The sequence below is a fragment of the Leopardus geoffroyi genome, assembly GCF_018350155.1.
Source record: "Leopardus geoffroyi isolate Oge1 chromosome D3 unlocalized genomic scaffold, O.geoffroyi_Oge1_pat1.0 chrD3_random_Un_scaffold_40, whole genome shotgun sequence".
Taxonomy (NCBI): domain Eukaryota; kingdom Metazoa; phylum Chordata; class Mammalia; order Carnivora; family Felidae; genus Leopardus; species Leopardus geoffroyi.
The window spans coordinates 65,655-86,157 of record NW_025543557.1 but is presented as its reverse complement, the minus strand read 5'-3'; the positions used below and the strand labels follow the sequence as shown (position 1 = coordinate 86,157).

Below are 20,503 nucleotides of genomic sequence, written 5' to 3'. Positions count from 1 at the left end.
ATGCCATTATGTAAAGTAGAAAAACCATAAAGGATAGTTTGTCTCAAGGCCCACTCTAGTAATAATACCAAAGTTCACAATCAAGGGAATAAATGTACCAAGCTGCCAGGATGAGTAGTAGTAGTACTTGACCTTTTAGGTTAAAGATGTCATCTTCCAAAAATGGACTCATCGACATTTCTATTTAGGGTACTTCTGACAAGCAATTTTATAATAATATGCTTCTAAATGAGAAAGCTTCAAACAATGCACTTAAAGACTAGCAGATCTGATCAATTGAAAATATACAGGGCGGGGGGTCCGGGGGGGTGGGGTGGGAGAAGAGGTCCTGTAAAACCAAAAAGAAGAGGAGGGATGCAAACTGGACTAACATTTCAAAGGTAAGTTCACTTAGAAACATCATTTTCCAAAATTACACAATCTACTTGGCTTTCACTTCCTACTCATCTCATGATCTTGGCTCCACAGAAATTATGCTTTAGAGGCAAATTAATAAGCTAAATTTCTTGTCTATGATTCTGTTTTGTCTTACCTGTTCAGCTCATTTCTCAAGGTCTTTCTAACTTTTAATTCTAGGTAGAGTTGCCTGTAGGTTTCCAACTCTTTTAGTAGAATCTTCTTGAGACGTCTTCATTGTATAGACCTGAGATTCCAGATCTTTAATTCTAAGTTCCATTTGACTTCTCGTTGAAGCATGAGCATTTTCTCTTAACTGGTCCAAGTTTTCTTGAGCTGCTGCTTGTGCCTAAAGCAAATTAACAGGATAGTTTTAAAATAGCTATAATCTGAATAATTAATTATACCTGTTTCCTTTAGTTCTGAGTCAATGATTCAGAGAGCAATTTTAAATGAAAACAAAAGCTCAAGTGTAAAATATTTATCATCAATGTCAACTGAATTAAATATGATTTATAAAATTAAAGTTCAATCATTCTTGTATTAGTATTCATGCAATCTGATAATTCAAATAATAGAATCAATGACAAAATTTAAAAGTCAACAATAAACTTAAGAATAATCCAAGTACAGTGCAATTTTTAAATCATAATTTTTCTTTTCCTCTTAATAGTGAGACTAGTTGTTTAAATCATTTTTTTCTTATCTTCTTGATTTAGTAGGAACAATGATGAAAACTGAAATCTTTAAAGGGAAGAACAAATGCCTCCGGAAATCTACAAATTACCATAAAGCAAGTAGAGGAAACCCATACATCTATCCAAAATGTAATTTGCAGTGAAATGAATGAAAGCACATTACAGATCAATCAATTAACCTGTAAAATCAGGTTGACTTCGTGTAATTTTTGTACTATGTCCAGTCGTGCTCTTTCTTCAATCTCCCGTTTATACTGTTCCACTTGACTGCGTTTTACCATATTTATTTCCATAAAATGTTTCAATTTTACTACTTCTTGTTGTAACTTGTTGTTATTGCTCTCTAGTTTTTCACGTTCTTCTTCGAAAGCTTTCATTGATGATAACTCTTGTTGAAGAAGTTGATTTTTTGCATCCAGGTGTAGACATTTTGAAGATGTAGTTTCCAGTTCTGTTGTAAGGACATCAGCCTGCATGAATAAAACACTATAGTTTGGAAGTGGAGTGAAAAGAGTCTAACTCAAAACTACTATCAAAAATTTTTTTCAGATTTTAAGTAATCTCTAAGCCCAGTGTGAGGCTTGAACTCACAATCTCAAGATCAAGAGTAACTGAGCCAGCCAAGCACTCAAAATTTTAAATAAACTCATTTGCAATAAAATATTAGAATGTGGAACCTTAAACAACTCAGAAAATCAAGAGCAAAGTTAAAGCCATCAGGTGTTACTGAAATAGATCTTTGCTATCATTGTCTTTACTACACAACATTTGCACTTGATTCTATACTTTTATTTTTCTATCATTCTTTCATATCTTTCTTTCATAAAATAAGTCCCCTCTTAAGAGAAAGTCTCTTAGCCCTCCACCCATCTTAACACTCCATAATTTTTAAAGAAGTTTAGCAATATCATATTGACTTATGTATGCCCGCATCCAAAAATATGTCCCAAGATAAGACTCTGAAAATAAGACTCTAATTCATGAATCTGTAATGATTCTAATGCCATGGCCTATTTCTGAGCTGCAAATGTTTTAATGCTAATTTGAACTGCATTCCCAGGAGAAATGATTCTCCAGGTTAAGATCACATCTCCCAGTATAAAACTTTAATTGGATAATCCACATATTTTTTTGAGGCAAAAAAAAAAAATTAATTCAATACTGTTATCTTGTAATCCTTTGTTACTTTCTAGAAAATAAGAGATCATACTAAACAGCAACAACAACCACAACAACAAAACTGGCTGGAGTTTCAGTGATGCTGAGTTGGAAAGGTCTTCCATCCATTATATATGATTGTAAGACAAGGTGAGTGGATGTGGTCATTTTATAAATTTGTTCATACTTCTGTGAAAATCCCTCCCCTTAAATATATGCTGGCTTCAGTAACTGGTTTCTAGTGAAGAGAATATGCAGAACTGCTGTGATTTTTAAGGCCAGCTTGGAAAATGTGATACAGCTTCCATCTGACTTTCTTTCTCTAGGGAAGCTCACCCTTAGAACCCAGCCACCACGTTGTGAGGAATCCCAGGCTACCTAGTCAGTCTTCATGTAGATACTCCAGCTGAGACTAGCCAACGTCCTAGTCAAAGGCCAGCTTCAACAGCCAAACACGTGCATGAACAAGTCTTTAGATGATTCTAGTCTCCAGCTTCCAGTTATGCCAGCTGATGCCAAATGAAGAAGAAATGAGTTGCCCTACTCTGCTTTGCCTAAACTAAAGATTGGTGAACAAGATAAATGCTGTTTTGAACTACTAGGCTTTGAGGTGTCTTATTATGCTGCAGTAAATTACTACCACAGATACTGATACTAAAAACAGTGTGCTGCTATTGAAAAAAACCTGAAACTAAACTTCCTTTGAACGAGGTAGGTGGAACCTGGAAAGATGTAGAAAAGCATAAGAATGAGACCCAAAAAGGGCCTCCATGAAACTCTTAGTGGAAGCCTGATGGCCTGTGAAGAGGATGACAGCAAGGGTTTCTAAGCAAGTGCAGAAAATGACACTGGAGGAAAGGGAAGTCATGCTACAAAATACCTGAAAGTAAAACGGATAGGAAAGAGAAACTAAAGAAAGACTATGCAACTGAAAGGAACCAGGACTTACTGGGTTCAAGTATCTGTTTCTCATTTACAGCCTCTCTACATGTGGAACTGTCAAATAATGCCAACATGAAGAAATGGCTTTTGGGTTACGAGAAAATCCAGGGTGCTACCAGGAAAACAGAAAGATTTAAGGTATGCCTCCAATTTCTTTAGGGATTTTAAGAGTATAAGATTTTTTTTTTAAAGTAGGTTCCGCACCCGACATGGGGCTTAAACTCAGCACCCAGAGATCGTCACATGCTCTACCAACTGAGCCAGCCAGGAGCCCCAAGAGACGAATTTTAAAGGCATTGTCATATAAGAGCTTCACAGGAAACCTGAAGTGAAAAGCTGATCTCAAAAGGACTTGGGAGGGTCCCTTTGCTACAACACGGCATGAAATCCAGTAATATTTATAGAAAACTAAAAAAGGTAAGAGATTTATAGTAGCAAACATGCTATTTGCTAGCTTGGACTAAAAGAGACCAAATCATGCAAAATGAAAAGAGGCCTTTGTGTCTTAGAAGTCCCACAAGGAGGAAGCAGGATGAAAAAACAGCTGCAAATACAGGTCATTCCTTATGAAAAGGAAGGAACCAAGAGCTCAAAGAGTAAAGAGAGGGAAGAGACATGGAGAAAGTATTCCCGTGGTTAGGACTAAGTCCTAACTTAAGAACTGACAGCATGCATCAGGCTATATTTCAAAACTCTTATGGACTAGGGGGCTTCCCATCTTCTTTTTCTGAATGGGAGAGTCTTCAGCAGTTGACTAGAATGTTGCATTTGTGAGTGGTAATAACGGTCTCTCGTTCTCAAGTCCTCATATTGAAAACACTTGCACTCAAGGTGCTATACTTTAGATACCATAACCCAGGCAGCTTATCCCCACTGCACCTGAATAAGATGGTAAGATCTTGGACTCAAGTCCTGAACCTGATGCCATGATAACTGAGACTTGCAGGAGGTATGGGGTGGGGGGTGGGGGGAGTGAATGTATTGTTCAGGTGGGAGGAATACAAACATTTGTGGCCAGAGGGTAAATTAATCTGCTTTTTAAAGGTGTCCATAGGTTTCAAATATTAATTCCATTAAAAAAAAAAGACCATGGAAGATCCTTAGTGACTTGCTCCTAATGAACAGAATATGTGAATATGATGCTGTGTGTATTCCAAGCCTAGGTGACAAAAGGCGATACAGATTCTGCCTTGCTCTGTATCTCAGGCTGCTTACTGGGAATCTAGCTCCCCATCTAGTGAGGAAGTCTAGGCCACAAAGAGGGTCTAGGTGTGTCAGTTTAAGTGTTTCTGCTGCCTCCTGAACTGAAGTCCCAGGCAACAGCCAGCATCAACAACCAGACGTTAGTGAACAAGTCTTCAAATGGATCCAGCCCCAAACCTTTCAGTTGCCCCACCTGAAGCTGAGCGGGGCAAACACTAGCTGTCCTGGCCACATTTTTCCTAACAGATTTGTGAACAAAAGAAATCTAACTTTTGGGGAGTTCGTTAAGAAAGAAACAAAAATGATAAATGGAACAGTGGATAAAAAAAAAGAGATAAGACACATAAACTTGTATAGGAGAAGTTGGTCTCCATTAAAGTAGGATGTGATAAATGTTAAGATTAATTTATTAACAACCAAGAGTGCTAATGAGAAGCAGATAACTAGAAGCAAGATCTAAGAAGTTTTTCTCTCAGTTTTTCCCCAGTTAGGATCATATTAGCTGTTCATTTTCCATATATGGCCTTTATTATGTCGAGGTATGGTTCCTCTAAGCCTACTTTGTTGAGGTGTGCTGCTCTTCAAAACATCCATCAGGAACATATGATCCTGTCAATCGATGCAGAAAAGGCCTTTGACAAAATTCAGCACCCTTTCTTAATAAAAACCCTTGAGAAAGTCGGGATAGAAGGAACATACTTAAAGATCATAAAAGCCATTTATGAAAAGCCCACAGCTAACATCATCCTCAATGGGGAAAAACTGAGAGCTTTTCCCCTGAGATCAGGAACATGACAGGGATGCCCACTCTCACCACTGTTTAACATAGTGTTGGAAGTTCTAGCATCAGCAATCAGACAACAAAAGGAAATCAAAGGCATCAAAATTGGCAAAGACGAAGTTAAGCTTTCACTTTTTGCAGATGACATGACATTATACATGGAAAATCCGATGGACTCCACCAAAAGTCTTCTTGAACTGATACATGAATTTAGCAAAGGTGCAGGATACAAAATCAATGTACAGAAATCAGTTGCATTCTTATACGCTAACAATGAAGCAACAGAAAGACAAATAAACTGATCCCATTCACAATTGCACCAAGAAGCATAAAATACCTAGGAATAAATCTAACCAAAGATGTAAAAGATCTGTATGCTGAAAACTATAGAAAACTTATGAAAGTAATTGAAGAAGATATAAAGAAATGGAAAGACATTCCTGCTCATGGATTGGAAGAATAAATATTGTCAGAATGTCAATACTACCCAAAGCTATCTACACATTCAATGCAATCCCAATCAAAATTGCACCAGCATTCTTCTCGAAACTAGAACAAGCAATCCTAAAATTCATATGGAACCACAAAAGGCCCCAAATAGTCAAAGTCATTTTGAAGAAGAAGACCAAAGCAGGAGGCATCACAATCCCAGACTTTGGCCTCTACTACAAAGCTGTCATCATCAAGACAGCATGGTATTGGCACAAAAACAGACACATAGACCAATGGAATAGAATAGAAACCCCAGAACTAGACCCACAAAACGTATGGCCAACTAATCTTTGACAAAGTAGGAAAGAACATCCAATGGAAAAAAGACAGTCTCTTTAACAAATGGTGCCGGGAGAACTGGACAGCAACATGCAGAAGGTTGAAACTAGACCACTTTCTCACACCATTCACAAAAATAAACTCAAAATGGATAAAGGACCTGAATGTGAGACAGGAAACCATCCAAACCCTAGAGGAGAAAGCAGGAAAAGACCTCTCTGACCTCAGCCGTAGCAATCTCTTACTCGACACATCCCCAAAGGCAAGGGAATTAAAAGCAAAAATGAATTACTGGGACCTTATGAAGATAAAAAGCTTCTGCACAGCAAAGGAAACAACCAACAAAACTAAAAGGCAACCAATGGAATGGGAAAAGATATTTGCAAATGACATATCGGACAAAGGGCTAGTATCCAAAATCTATAAAGAGCTCACCAAACTCCACACCCGAAAAACAAATAACCCAATGAAGAAATGGGCAGAAAACATGAATAGACACTTCTCTAAAGAAGTCATCTGGATGGCCGACAGGCACATGAAAAGATGTTCAACGTTGCTCCTTATCAGGGAAATACAAATCAAAACCACACTCAGAGATATCACCTCACACCAGTCAGAGTGGCCAAAATGAACAAATCAGGAGACTATAGATGCTGGAGAGGATGTGGAGAAACGGGAACCCTCTTGCACTGTTGGTGGGAATGCAAATTGGTGCAGCCGCTCTGGAAAGCAGTGTGGAGGTTCCTCAGAAAATTAAAAATAGACGTACCCTATGACCCAGCAATAGCACTGCTAGGAATTTACCCAAGGGATACAGGAGTACTGATGCAGAGGGGCACATGTACCCCAATGTTTATAGCAGCACTCTCAACAATAGCCAAATTATGGAAAGAGCCTAAATGTCCATCAACTGATGAATGGATAAAGAAATTGTGGTTTATATACACAATGGAGTACTACAGGGCAATGAGAAAGAACGAAATATGGTCCTTCGTGGCAACGTGGATGGAACTGGAGAATGTGATGCTAAGTGAAATAAGCCATACAGAGAAAGACAGTTACCATATGTTTTCACTCTTATGTGGATCCTGAGAAACTTGACAGAAACCATTGGGGGAGGGGAAGGGAAAAAAAGAGGTTAGAGGGGGAGAGAGCCAAAGTGTGAGAGACTCTTAAAAACCGAGAACAAACTGAGGGTTGATGGGGGGTGGAAAGGAGGGGAGGGTGGTTAATGGGTATTGGGGAGAGCACCTTTTGGGATGAGCACTGGGTGTTGTATGGAAACCATTTTGACAATGAATTTCATATATTGAAAAAAAATAAAATAAAAATAAGTAAATAAAATGAAAATCCATCAAGAATGTATGTTAGAGTTTGTTATAGTTTGTCAAATTATTTTTCTGCATCTATTGCAATGATATGATTTTATGCTTTTTTGAAAATTAATATGAGGTATCACATTCATTGATTTGCAAATATTGAACCACCCCTGCAAACCAGGGATAAATCCCATTTGGTTATAGTCAATGATTTTTTTTAATGTTTATTTATTTTTGAGAAAGAGCACAAGCAGGGGAGGGACAGAGAGAGCTGGAAACACAGAATCTGAAATAGGCTCCAGGGTCCCAGCTGTCAACAGAGCCTGAAACTGGGCTCAAACCGGCGGACCATGAGATCGTAACCTGAGCTGAAGTTGGATGCTTACCTGACTAAGCCACCCAGCTGCCCCTGCCCCTGGTGAATGATGTTTTAATGTATTGTTGGATTCAGTTTGCTTATTTTCTTGAAGATTTTTGCATGTTCATCAGAGATGCTGGCCTGTAATTCTCTGGTGTCTTTATCTGGTTTTGGTATCAGGGTAAAGCTGGCATAGAATGAATTTGGAAATTTCCCTTCCTTTCATGTTTTTCTGGAACAATTTGAAAAGGACAGGTTAAACTTTTTTTTTTCTTTTTTCTTTCTTTCTTTTTTTTTTTTTTTTTTTTTTTTTTTTTTTTGGTATTAGCTCTTCTTTACATGTTAAAATTTACATCTGAAGTCATCTGGTCCTAGACTTGTGTTTGTTGAGAGTTTTTTTGATTCCTGATTCAGTGTCCTTGCAGGTTATTGATTTTTTTTCAATTTTTCTATTTCTTCTTGTTTTAGTTTGGTAAGTTATATGTTTCTAGGAATTTATTCATTTCTTCTAAGTTGTCCAATTTGTTGGCATATATTTTCTCACAATATTCTCTCATAAATGTTTGTATCTCTGTGGTGTTGGTTCTTATTTCTACTCTAACATTTGTGGTTTTATTTATTTCGGTCTTTTCTATTTTCTTGTTGATAACTCTGGCTAACGCCTTATCAGTTTTATTAATTTTTACAAAGAACCAGCTCTAGGTTTCATTGATCTGTTCTAGTTTTATCTGTTTTTTGTTTGTCTATCATTCCTTTCTGCTTTAATCTCTTTTTTTAATTTTATTTTGAGAGAGACCACACATGAGTGGGGGATGGGCAGAGAGAGAGACAGAATCCCAGACAGGTTCCATGCTGCCAGCAGAGAGCCTAACACGGGGCTCGATCTCACTACTGTGAGATCATGACCTAAGCCAAAATCGAGAGTCAGACACTTAACCAGTGAAGCCACCCAAGGGCCCCCTGCTCTGATCATTATTACTTGCTTTCTTCTGCTGGCTTCAGGCTTCATTTGTTCTTTTTCTAGCTCCTTTAGGTGTAAGATTAGGTTTGAAATTTTTCTTGCTTCTTGAAGTAGGCTTATATTGCTTTGTACTTCCCTCTTAGGACTACTTTTGCAGCATCTCAAATGTTTCAGACCATTGTTTTCTCATTTCCATTTGTATACATGTATTTTTAAAAATTTCTTCTTGTATTTCCTGCTTAACCCATTCCAGTGTAGTAGCACGTTATTTAACCTGCATGTATTGTTTTTTAATAATTAATGCCTGTTTTTTGTGATCCATTCTTGAGAATATTCCATGTACACTTGAAAACAACGTGTATTCTGTTTTAGGATGGAACGTTCTGAAAAAATCTAAGTCCAATCTGGTCTGCTCTGCCATTCAAAGCCATTGTTTCTTTTTTTTTTTAATATATGAAATTTATTGTCACATTTGTTTCCATACAACACCCAGTGCCCATCCCAACAGGTGCCCTCCTCAATACCCATCACCCACCCTCCGCTCCCTCCCACCCCCCATTAGCTCTCAGTTTGTTCTCAGTTTTTAAGAGTGTCTTATGCTTTGGCTCTCTCCCACTCTAACCTCTTTTTTTTTCCTTCCCCTCCCCCATGGGTTCCTGCTAAGTTTCTCAGGATCCACATAAGAGTGAAAACATATGGTATCTGTCTTTCTCTGTATGGCTCAAAGCCACTGTTTCTTAGGTGATTTTCTGTTAAGATGTATTTTTTGGTGATTTTTTAAATTAAGATCTATTGATGTAAATGGGGTGTTAACTTGCCTTATTACTGTATTATTATCAATTAGTTCTTTTATGTTGGTTGTTTTATGTACTTGAGTGTTCTCATGGTGGGTGCATAAATATTTACAATTGTTAGATCTTCCTATTGCATTGTACCCTTTATGATGATATAGTAGCATTCTTTGGCTCTTGCTACAGTGTTTGTTTTTGGTTAAGTTTATTTATTTTGAGAGAGACAGAGTTGGGGAGGGACATAGGGGGAGAGAAAATTTCAAGCAGCCAACATGCTGTCAGCCTGGAGCCCAACATGGGGCTCAAAGCCACCAGCCATAAGATCATGACCTGAGCCAAGACCTCGTCGGTCGCTCAAATGACTGAAGCACCTAGGTGCCCCACAGCGTTTGTTTTAAGGACTCTTTTGCCTAACAAAAGTATTGCCACTTTTTCTTTTAACGTGATAAATTTTTCTCCATCTCCTCATTTTCATTTTTTTTAATAGAATTTATTGTCACTTGGCTAACATACAGCGTGTACAGTGTGCTCTTGGTTTTGGGGGTAGATTCCCGTGGTTCATCACTTATAGACAACACCCAGGGCTCATCCCAACAAGTGCCCTCCTCAATGCCTACCACCCACTTTCCTTTCTCACCCACCGCCCCCCCCATCAACCCTCTATTTGTTCTCTGCATTCAAGAGTCTCCTATGGTTTGCCCCTCTCCTTCCTTCTCTGTTTGTAACTAGTTTTCTCTTTCCCTTCCCCCACGGTCTTCTGTTAAGTTTCTCAAATTCCACATATGAGCGAAAACATATGATATCTGTCTTTCTGTGACTTATTTCATGTAGCATAATACCTTCCAGTTCCATCCGCATTGCAACAGATAGCACGATTTCACTCTTTCTCCTGGCCAGGTAGTATTCCAGTGTATATATAAACCACATCTCTTTATCCATTCATCAGTTGATGGGCATTTAGGCTCTTTCCACAATTTGGCTATTGTTGAAAGCACTGCTATAGACATTGAAGTACATGTGCCCCTATGAATCAGCACTCCTGTATCCTTTGCATAAATTCCCAGTAGTGCTATTGAGGGGTCATAGGGTAGTTCTATTTTCAATTGTTTTGAGGAACCTCCGCACTGTTTTCCAGAGCGGCTGCACCAGGTTGCATTACCACCAACAGTGCAAGCATCCCCTCACTTTTAATCTGCAGGTGTCTTTATGTCTAAAATGAGGTTTTTATAGGCAGCATACAGATGGGTCATGTTTTTTAATCCATCCTGTCACCCTAGGTCTTTTGGTTGGAGTGTTTATTCCATTTATATACAAAGTAATTATTGACAGCTATCTATTTATTGTCATTTTACTACTTGTTTTGTGGTTGTTTCTGGAGATTTTCTCAAATCCTTTATTGTTTTTCTCTCTTTGATGTCTTTCTAATTTGCTTTAATGATATATTTGGATTTCTTTCTCTTTATTCTTTGCATGTTTATTAGTGGGTTTTGGTATATGATAAGCGTTAATTTGTATATCACCTCCTCTGCGTGTAGCAGTCTATATTAAGTTGATGGTCAATGAAGTTAGAACTCATTTTTTTTTCTCCTCCCCATGGTTTAGATAAGCTATTATATTGTATATCCTGTTTTGGGGCATTCCTTGACTGATTTTTTTACAGAAATATACATTTTTACTGCTTTTACATTTTCTGCCTTTATACTGTCACTTTTGATCTCTCCTTTCCACTCAGAGTCCCTGATAATATTTCTTACAGGCTGATTTAGTGGTCACGAACTCCTTCCACTTTTGTTTGAGAAATTCTTTATCTCTCCTTCTATTATGAATGATAGCCTTACTGGATAGAGTATATTTGGCTGCAGATTTTTCTCATTCAGCACTTTGAATATATCATGCCTTTTCCTTATGCCTTACAAAGTTTCTCTTGAAAAATCTCCTGCTAGCCTTGTGGGTTTCTCCTTGGAATTTAATGACTTGTTTTGCTGCTTTTAAGATTTGTAGCAGTGGGCCACCTGCGTGGCTCAGTCGGTTAAGCATGACTTGATCTTAGCTCAAGTCGTGACTTCGCAGTTCGTGGGTTCAAGCCTCCAGTGGGCTCTGCACTGACAGCACAGAGAGTGCTTGGGATTCTCTCTCTCTCTCTCTCTCTGCCCTCCCCTGCTTGTGTCTGTGTTCTGTCACAGAAAAATCAAAAGCAAAAACAAAACAAAACAAAAGAACAAAACACTAAAAAAAAAGATGTTAGCAGTATATTTTGCAAATTTAATTACAACATGTCTTGGGTGTTGATTTTGATGGAAGTTCTCTGTGTCTCCTGGATCTCGATGTCTGTTTTCTTCTCCACATTAGGGAATTTTTCAGTTATTGTGTCTTCAAATCAATTATCTGTCCCCTTCTCTCTGTCTTCTTCTTCTGGGACTCCTATCATATGAATGTTTTTACATTTGACGGAGTCACCGAGTTCCTTAGGTCTATTCTTGCATTGGATAATTCTTCTTTGTCTTCTTCAGCTTCGTTGTTTTCCATTACTTTGTCTTCTAGGTCATTAATTTGTTCCTCTGCTTCTTCCAGCTTGCTGTTCATTTTATGGCACTCTTCGTCTCTGATCCTTGAACTCTTTTATGTCTGTGGTAAGGGTCTCACTGATGTCTTCCATTCTTTTCTCAAGTCCACTGAATATCCTTATGATCATGGTTTTAAATTCTCCATTAGGCGTGTTATTTACATCTGTCCCATTTCGGTCTCTGGCCATGGCCTTATCCTGTTCTTTCCTTTGGGATAAATGCCTCTGTCTTTTCATTTTGTCTATCTGCCAGCTTTTGTGTCTTAGAGAAGCCAGTTATGTCACCTGCTCCCGAAAGTAATGGACTTAGGAAAAAGACGTCATGTAATGTCCAGGGTCTAGCTCTTCAGGGAGTGTCACCAGTGTGTGCTGCATGTGTTCTGCTGTTGTGTTCTGGCTATGCTATCCTTCAGGCCAGTTGTCTGCAGAGGCTCTCCTTGCCTGGTCTGGTGAGTGTTTGGTCCCTGGCCTGAATGTAGCGAGTTTTAACCAGGTGTGCTCTGGTCTGCTTATGAAATGAGACCTGTCACCACCTCTACTGGAACTGAGGCCAAGGGAAACTCTTTGTTTGGGAGATGTGGTGTGGGCAGGCGCTTGTCCTGGTCTTCTGGGGGAGGGGTCTGCTGTGCTGGAACTCAAGCAAGAGTGATTGAGAAGGGTAGTTCCATCAGAGTGCAAGGGGGCGGTGCTTGGTGTAAACAAGTTAGGTAGCCAGTGTTACCAATGCACTGCTTCCTGCAGGTGGCTTTATGTTTGTGGTGAGGGGCAGGAGAAGGAGATGGTGGCAGCCAGCGGCTTTGTTCCTACACCCAGGTCTCTCTGAACTTTGCCTCTGAGGGACGTGCTCTGAGAAGAGCAAATAATCTCCCCACTGTGTGCCCCAGGCACTCCTCAGATCACTGTATCCATGCTGTATGCTCCCACGTTGTTTGCCTGCCCTGTGTCCGAGAGCAGTGCTGTACCTCAGGGCTGTAACCCAGCTAAACCGGATGCCCTTTAAAACTCCAGACTTTAAGCACTACTGGTTGCAAGAACTCACTTAATGCAGCCCCTCTTGTTTTCCAAACCAGTGGGTATGGGGAAATGTTCTCTTTGTGCGTTCCTCTCTCTCACCCTTATCCACAACCTCGACTCCCTCCCCTCTGCAGCAGCCAGGATCTGTTTCTCTTCTAGACATTTCGGCATCAAGGACCTTCTTTGATGTGGCCTCTTCTCTCCCTTTTGTTGTGGAGTTTGTTCTGTCAGTCTTCAGGTCGATTTCTGGGGCATTTAGGGTGAGCTGATTGTTATCTAGTTGTATTCGTGGGACGAGGCAAGCCTAGAGTCCTCCTACTCCTCTGCCATCTTCCTGTGTCTAAGATAGTTTCCTAAGATTCCCTTCATTACAACAATTCTTACAAGTAAGCAGGAATGCCTCTTTAGAATTTCCCCTCAAGTTAAGGTAGAAGCACAGAGACATATGATTTGAAGCACAAAAGTTGAAAAACCAGAAAGAGTCAATCTGATAACCAAAATTGGGCCTTTGATCTGATTTCAAAGGAAATAGGCAGCTTTGAGTATTTTTTAATCCATTGAATACTCAATCTTTATTCTCCTTCCCTCAGTGAGGAAATAAAGAGAATGTTATGAAATCATTTTTCATCTTCTCAGTAGCACAACAAATGTACTGTCCTTTAGCACTACTTAAATTAACTGCACATTCTCCTTTACCTTACTCCAACCTTGTTTGTGGGGGGAGGTAAGACCATTTCATCTTTGTGTTGTCCCACAATGCTTCTCCATATCATACAAGTTGGCTTCAAAAATTTTTTGTCATTCAAATTACCAATCTACTATTTGTCTCTGATAAATCACCTTAATACTACCTCACTTTGTACAGCTGTATTATTTGAATAATGTAATGTTTATTCCATTAATGATACGCTGAGCTATAACGCATAGCTATGCATATCTTTCTATTTAAGTGAAAGAAAGCGATACTACTGTGTTTTCCAAGAATGTAGGATCTGTGCCAAGAACAGGATTAACACCAGTGTTACACACAAGAACCAGGTCAGAAGAGGATCTCATTGTGAATTGCAAGATGATGGATTAGCAAGATTGCTTAACAGGAAAGAGGAATACCCCAGAGTTAATCTTTTCCTTCTTAGATGGTGAAAAGTATGGGTGAGTCTATGCATTATAATGAGAGAATAAAATATAATGAAGTAAATGGTAGACTGAGTCAAGACATCCTATGGCCAAGATTTGATGGCAATGAAAGTGGGCAGCACTGACTGAGAGACTAAAAGTTTGCACAGGCGGGGAACATGGGTGGCTCAGTCAGTTGAGCCTCAACCTCTCAGGTCATGATCCCAGGGTCATGGGATCAAGACCCCTGTCAGCCTCCACACTAAGTGTGAAGCCTGCTAAAAATTCTCTCTCTTCTCTCTCTCTCTCTCCCACACACACACACCCCCACATCCTGCTTGTGTATGCTCAAAAAAAATAAAATAAATAAAATAAAAATATAAAAAAAAATAAATAAATAAAGTCTGAACACACCAAAGAAAGAGCATTTTATCTTTTTGAGCCTGACTTCACATCGAGTCATGGGGTCAGCAAGGCATAGGCTGGCGAAAGGGTCCTTCAGGAAGCAAAAATCTCTATAGGAGCAAAGTTAAGTTCTACTACACTGACTTTTTATTATTACATAAGTGACTGGTAATTTGAAAGATAACTAGGAAAAAGTTTTCATAAAATTTGATATGGTACTGGCATAAGGACAGACATATAGATCAAAGTATTAACATTGAGAATCTAAAAATAAACTCTCACATTATAGTGAACTGATTTACCACAAGGGTGCCAGACAATTAAATGGAATAAGAATAGTCTTTGTAACAAACAGTACTGGGACAAATGGATATCCACATGCAAAGTAATAAAATCAGACCTCTACCTCATAGCATATATACAAAATTAACTTAAAATCTAAGAGCTAAAATGATAAAACTCTTAGAAACAAGCTTACGTATATATGTTTGTGACTGGATTCGGCAATGATTTCTTAGACATGACACCAAAAGACAAAAGCAGATTGTCTACTTCATCAAAATTAAAAACTACTATGCTTCAAATATCACCATCAAGAAAGTGAAAAGGCAAGTGACTAAATAGGAGAAAATACCTGAAAATCCCCTATCTGCTAAGGGATTTGTATGTAGGATATTTAAATAGCTCTTCCAATAATGAGAAGACAATCCAATATAAAAATGGGCAAAAGAATGGATTAGTTCTTTAAAGACGATACAGAAATGGATAATATTCACGTTAAAAGGGAGATGTTTGGGGTGCCTGGGTGGCTCAGTCAGTTAAGCTTCTGACTTGGGCTCAGGTCATGATCTCACGGTTCATGGGTTTGAGCCCTGCATTGGGCTCTGTGCTGACAGCTGGGAGCCTGGAGCCTGTTTCAGATTCTGTGTCTCCCTCTCTCTGCTCCTCCCCTGCTCACACTGTCTCTCTCAAAAATAAAAGAGACACGTTCAACATCATTAGTTATAAGAAAATGCAAACCAAAAACCACAAGATGCCATTTCATACCCACTAGAATTGCTATCATAAAAGCAACAGATAATGACAAACATTGGCAAGAATCAGGAAAATGGGAACTCTCACAAACTGCTGATGAAAATGTAATGTTGCTGCCACTTTGGAAACTGCCAGACTTGCCAGTTCCTCAAAAGGTTAAACTAGAAAAACAATTTTTCTAAACGTATTTGAGAGAGAGTGCACAAGTGGGGTAGAGGGACAGATGAGAGGGAGGGGGAGAATCCCAAGCAGGCTCCATGCTCAGAGCAGAGCCCAATGTAGGGCTCGATTCCACAACCCTGAGATCATGACCTGAGCTGAAATCAAGAGCTGGCCACTCAACCGGCTGAGCCACCCAGGTGCCTGCCCCTCTTCAAAAGTTTGAAAAAACAAAACAAAAACAAACAAAAAAGGCTTATTTAACAGAGTTACCATATGAACCAGCAACTGTGTTTATAGGTATATACCCAAGAGAAATCAAAACATGTTCACATAAAAAGTTGTTCTTTACACAAAAAATAACCTCAAAATGGATGAAAGACCTCAATGGAAGACAGGAAGCCATCAAAATCCTCGAGGAGAAAGCAGGCAAAACCCTCTTTGATCTTGCCTACAGCAGCTTCTTATTCAAAATGTCTCCGGAGGCAAGGGAAACAAAGGCAAAAATGAACTAGGGGGACCTCATCAAAATAAAAAGGTTCTGCACAGGGAAGGAAACAATCAGCAAAACTAAAAGGCAACGGACAGAATGGGAGAAGGTATTTGCAAATGACATATCAGATAAAGGGTTAGTATCCAAAATCTACAAAGAACTTCTCAAACTCAACACCCAGAACACAAGTAATCCAGTGAAGTAATGGGCAAAAGACATGAATAGACACTGCTCCAAAGAAGACATCCAGATGGCCATACAAATCAAAACCACACTGAGATAACACCTTGCGCCTGTCAGAATGGCTCACATTAACAACTCAGGCAACAACAGATGTTGGCGAGGATGCAGAGAAGAGGATCTCTTTTCCATTGTTGGTGGCAATGCAAGCTGGTGCAGCCACTCTGGAAAACAGTATGGAGTTTCCTCAAAAAACTAAAAATAGACCTACCCTATGACCCAGCAATTGCACTACTAGGCATTTATGCAAGGGATACAGGTGTGCTGTTTCGAAGGGACACATGCACCGCCATGTTTATAGCAGCACTCTCAACAATAGCCACAGTATGCAAAGAGCCCAACTGTCCACCGATGGATGAATGGATAAAGAAGATGTGGTATGGGGCGCCTGGGTGGCTCAGTCGGTTAAGCGGCCGACTTCGGCTCATGTCATGATCTCGCGGTCCGTGAGTTTGAGCCCCGCGTCAGGCTCTGTGCTGACAGCTCAGAGTCTGGAGCCTGTTTCAGATTCTGTGTCTCCCTCTCTCTGACCCTTCCCTGTTCACGCTGTCTCTCCCTGTCTCAAAAATGAGTAAAACGTTAAAAAAATTAAAAAAAAAAAGATGTGGTATATATGTATATATATTCCATGGAGTATTACTCGGCAATCAAAAAGAATGAAATCTTGGGGCGCCTGGGTGGCGCAGTCGGTTAAGCGTCCGACTTCAGCCAGGTCACGATCTTGCGGTCCGTGAGTTCGAGCCCCGCGTCGGGCTCTGGGCTGATGGCTCAGAGCCTGGAGCCTGTTTCCGATTCTGTGTCTCCCTCTCTCTGCCCCTCCCCCGTTCATGCTCTGTCTCTCTCTGTCCCAAAAATAAATAAACGTTGAAAAAAAAATTAAAAAAAAAAAGAAAAAAAAAGAATGAAATCTTGCCATTTGCAACTATGTGGATGGAACTGGAGGGTATCATGCTAAGTGAAATTAGTCGGAGAAAGACAAAAATCATATGACTTCCCTCGTATGAGGACTTTAAGAGACAAAACAGATGAACAAAAGGGAAGGGAAACAAAAATAATATAAAAACAGGGAGGAGGACAAACACAGGAGACTCATAAATATGGAGAACAAACTGAGGGTTGCTGGAGGGATTGTGGGAGGGGGGATGTGCTAAATGGGTAAGGGGCATTAAGGAATCTACTCCTGAAATCATTGCTTCACTAAATGCTAATTTGGATGCAAATTTTAAAAAATAAAAACTAAAGATACAACAAAAAGAATAAAGCCCCCCACCCCACCAAAAAATTTCTCAACCCAGGAAGCCTCTGGTTTGGGGATTCAGGAGATAAGGACCTTCTAGAGAAGTCAGAGCTATGGACTGAGTTGGCTGAAAGCTATCTAAGTTTTTGTTTCACAGGGAAGACCTTAAAGGGGCAGCTAATTTCATGCCATAACCCTAATTACCTTCTATAGGGATCTACAGAAAATCCCTCATTATTCTTTACTAGGCTTCATCAGTTTTGGATATTCTTACAAATTTTAGTTTTTGAGACCTTAAAGATTTCTTTAGGACACAGTAGCAGGACAACGCCTCGCACTCTCATTCATAGAAGACTGATCAACAGAGTGTCATGTTACTCGCATGAAAAGTTCCCTAATACAATGTGACTCATTTATAAGAGGTCTAGAAAAGAATATATTTTTCAATGTCTCTTCAGCCACAAAAAGGACCAGTCAACAGAATGTTCCAATTCCCCTGACGAGTATAGCTGTCTAATGAAACTTGCATGTATATTATATAGCTTGTGTGACTGATAGAAACGGGTTGGTCAGTGTATTTACCTCATTGCTCCCAGTTAGGATTTACAATGTGAATCCTACAAAGGAGGGTGAGAGTGGGATGACATTAACTGTTCTGCTTGGAAACAGTTGGGGTTTCACTACATATCAATAAATTAGAATCTTGAATGGCACATTAGTCTTTTCTGAGATTGAATTGTGAAATCTCTGAAAGGCTGATTAACTCAAGTGAGTGGAAAAAGAAAATGAGTTTCTGAACTTGCAATGGTAGGAGCACTATGTTACTAGGTAAGGCCCTGACTGAGCAGCCATTTCTACTTTTTCACTGGCATTTCTTTTCCTTTACAAATCCAACAAAGAGAAAAGTCCATTCATTTGAGAAGGACATTTGCGTAACAACCTGCTAGTCATTCTTGATGAAGACAATAAATTGCAAACTTGTAATTACAAATTACAACTAATCATCAACATAACCTGTTCTCAAACTCTCACTGAAGGGTTGAGACTACAAGAGAGTCAGAATTCAAGATGAAATGATCACTCAAAGTGTGCAGAAGTTTGAAACACGCTGAAAAATATTAGCAGGGACTCACACATCTGTATGCCAACGTTCCCAGCAGCATTATTAACAGTAGCCAAAAGGTGGACTAAACCAAACGCTCACTGTGCTATATATAAAACGTTGCTTTTCTTTAGACTCTCACAGTGTTTTTATGAAAATCTCACTATAAATATCATTACTTTATGAATTCAATCAACTTCATCTCTATAGAAGAATTCTATCGCTAGTAGCAAGTAGGAACAAGATCAACCTAATATTTTGATCAGTGAGACTTTCCATATGATCGAAAACATTCTTATGTACTACAACTATTGAAATAAGGATTCCTTTTCAGTAGGACAGACATCAAGAGACTGACTTACTAAACTTGTCCTTAACAAGTTGCTCGGAAGATTGTGAACTTGGGCTGCTTGCTGTTTAATGGTTTCTTCTGGCCTGGTATTTTGAACTTCTAGCCTAAAATGCAGATCTTAAGGTAATTATTCCCACACATAAATTTACAAAAATAACGTATAATTTCTGAACAAATGAGGGTATTACAGAAATTCTTAAAATTGTATCAAGAGGAAGATTTGGCAATTGAGCCATTTTTCTCGTTGTGTTTTGTGGATAAGGTGCAAAATTGAGATATAATATGCCACAATTCTGCATTTCAAAATAACTCAAAGCTGGAATTTGTATCCAGCTTAACAATGATATACTGGCATAACTGGCTCCGGAGTGCAGGAGGAAAAGCCCGAGTCCCACCCCTGGCCTGTGAGGAGCAGGAGGTCTGATGACACAGGGCTGGAGGGGGGAGGTGATGATGTCCCCTCATCCACCTGCGATAGGGCCTAGCATGACACCTGCACCATCGAAGTGACACTTAGAGGGCTTCCCTTTTTTTCCTCAGTATCTTTTTTCCCCATTACATCCAAATGCCTGACATGTGCCTTTCCATTTAAAGAAGCTTATGATGAGGTAGTTAAAAAATAATAATCTTTATGGCTTAATGTGTTTCAGTGCGAAAAGGCTACAGAAGACACTACTGTCTAAGATGTAATGAAACCTAAAAATAAATAAAAATAAAAACAACACAAATGGAATTAAACCAGTTATATTTGAATTAATTTAAAAAATTGAAAAATAAAAGAAACATAAGCGATTTGCAATTCTACCTCCTTACAAATTCCCTAATGGACACTGCACTGAATTTCCCTTCATTTCCATGTGTGTTTTGATTTTTACATATATATATATATATATATATATATATTAGAACATATATATTTATATATATATATTAGAACATATATATTTATATATATAAATTATGCAAACATATATATATTATATATATACATGCAAACATATATATATTTATATTATATATATAATATATATACACATGCAAACATATATATATTATATTTATATTATATATATAATATATATACACATGCAAACATATATATTTATATATATAAATATAAATAAAAAATATATACATTTACATATTATATATATATATATATATATATATATATAGTAGAACAAAAATTATAGAACCCCAGTTTGAGGTGATCCAGGCTGTCCACCGGGTTCCGCAGAAGCTGACAGACCCCAAGGGCTTGGGCTACTCCCAGCCCTGGCTGGAGGCTGCGGTGGCCCCTACTTGATGCCCAGGCTGCTGTGTGGTCACGGGTCTGCAGATCTGGACCTGGGGAGCCGCCCTGCTTGCATGCCAGGGAGCGCAGGGCCTCGGCCTTCACTTTTCCCAGG

General features: G+C 39.0%; 1 long non-coding RNA gene across 1 annotated transcript; it reads right to left on the bottom strand.

Annotated features, from left to right (window-relative positions):
• Window positions 1-624: 624 nt before the first annotated feature.
• On the bottom strand, window positions 625-20,017 carry LOC123595667. Its single transcript, XR_006711294.1, has 3 exons — window positions 19,105-20,017; window positions 1,274-1,564; window positions 625-745 (listed from the first exon to the last, which is right to left on the bottom strand). It is a non-coding gene; the product is annotated as an uncharacterized LOC123595667 (long non-coding RNA).
• Between the last annotated feature and the right edge of the window lie 486 nt (window positions 20,018-20,503).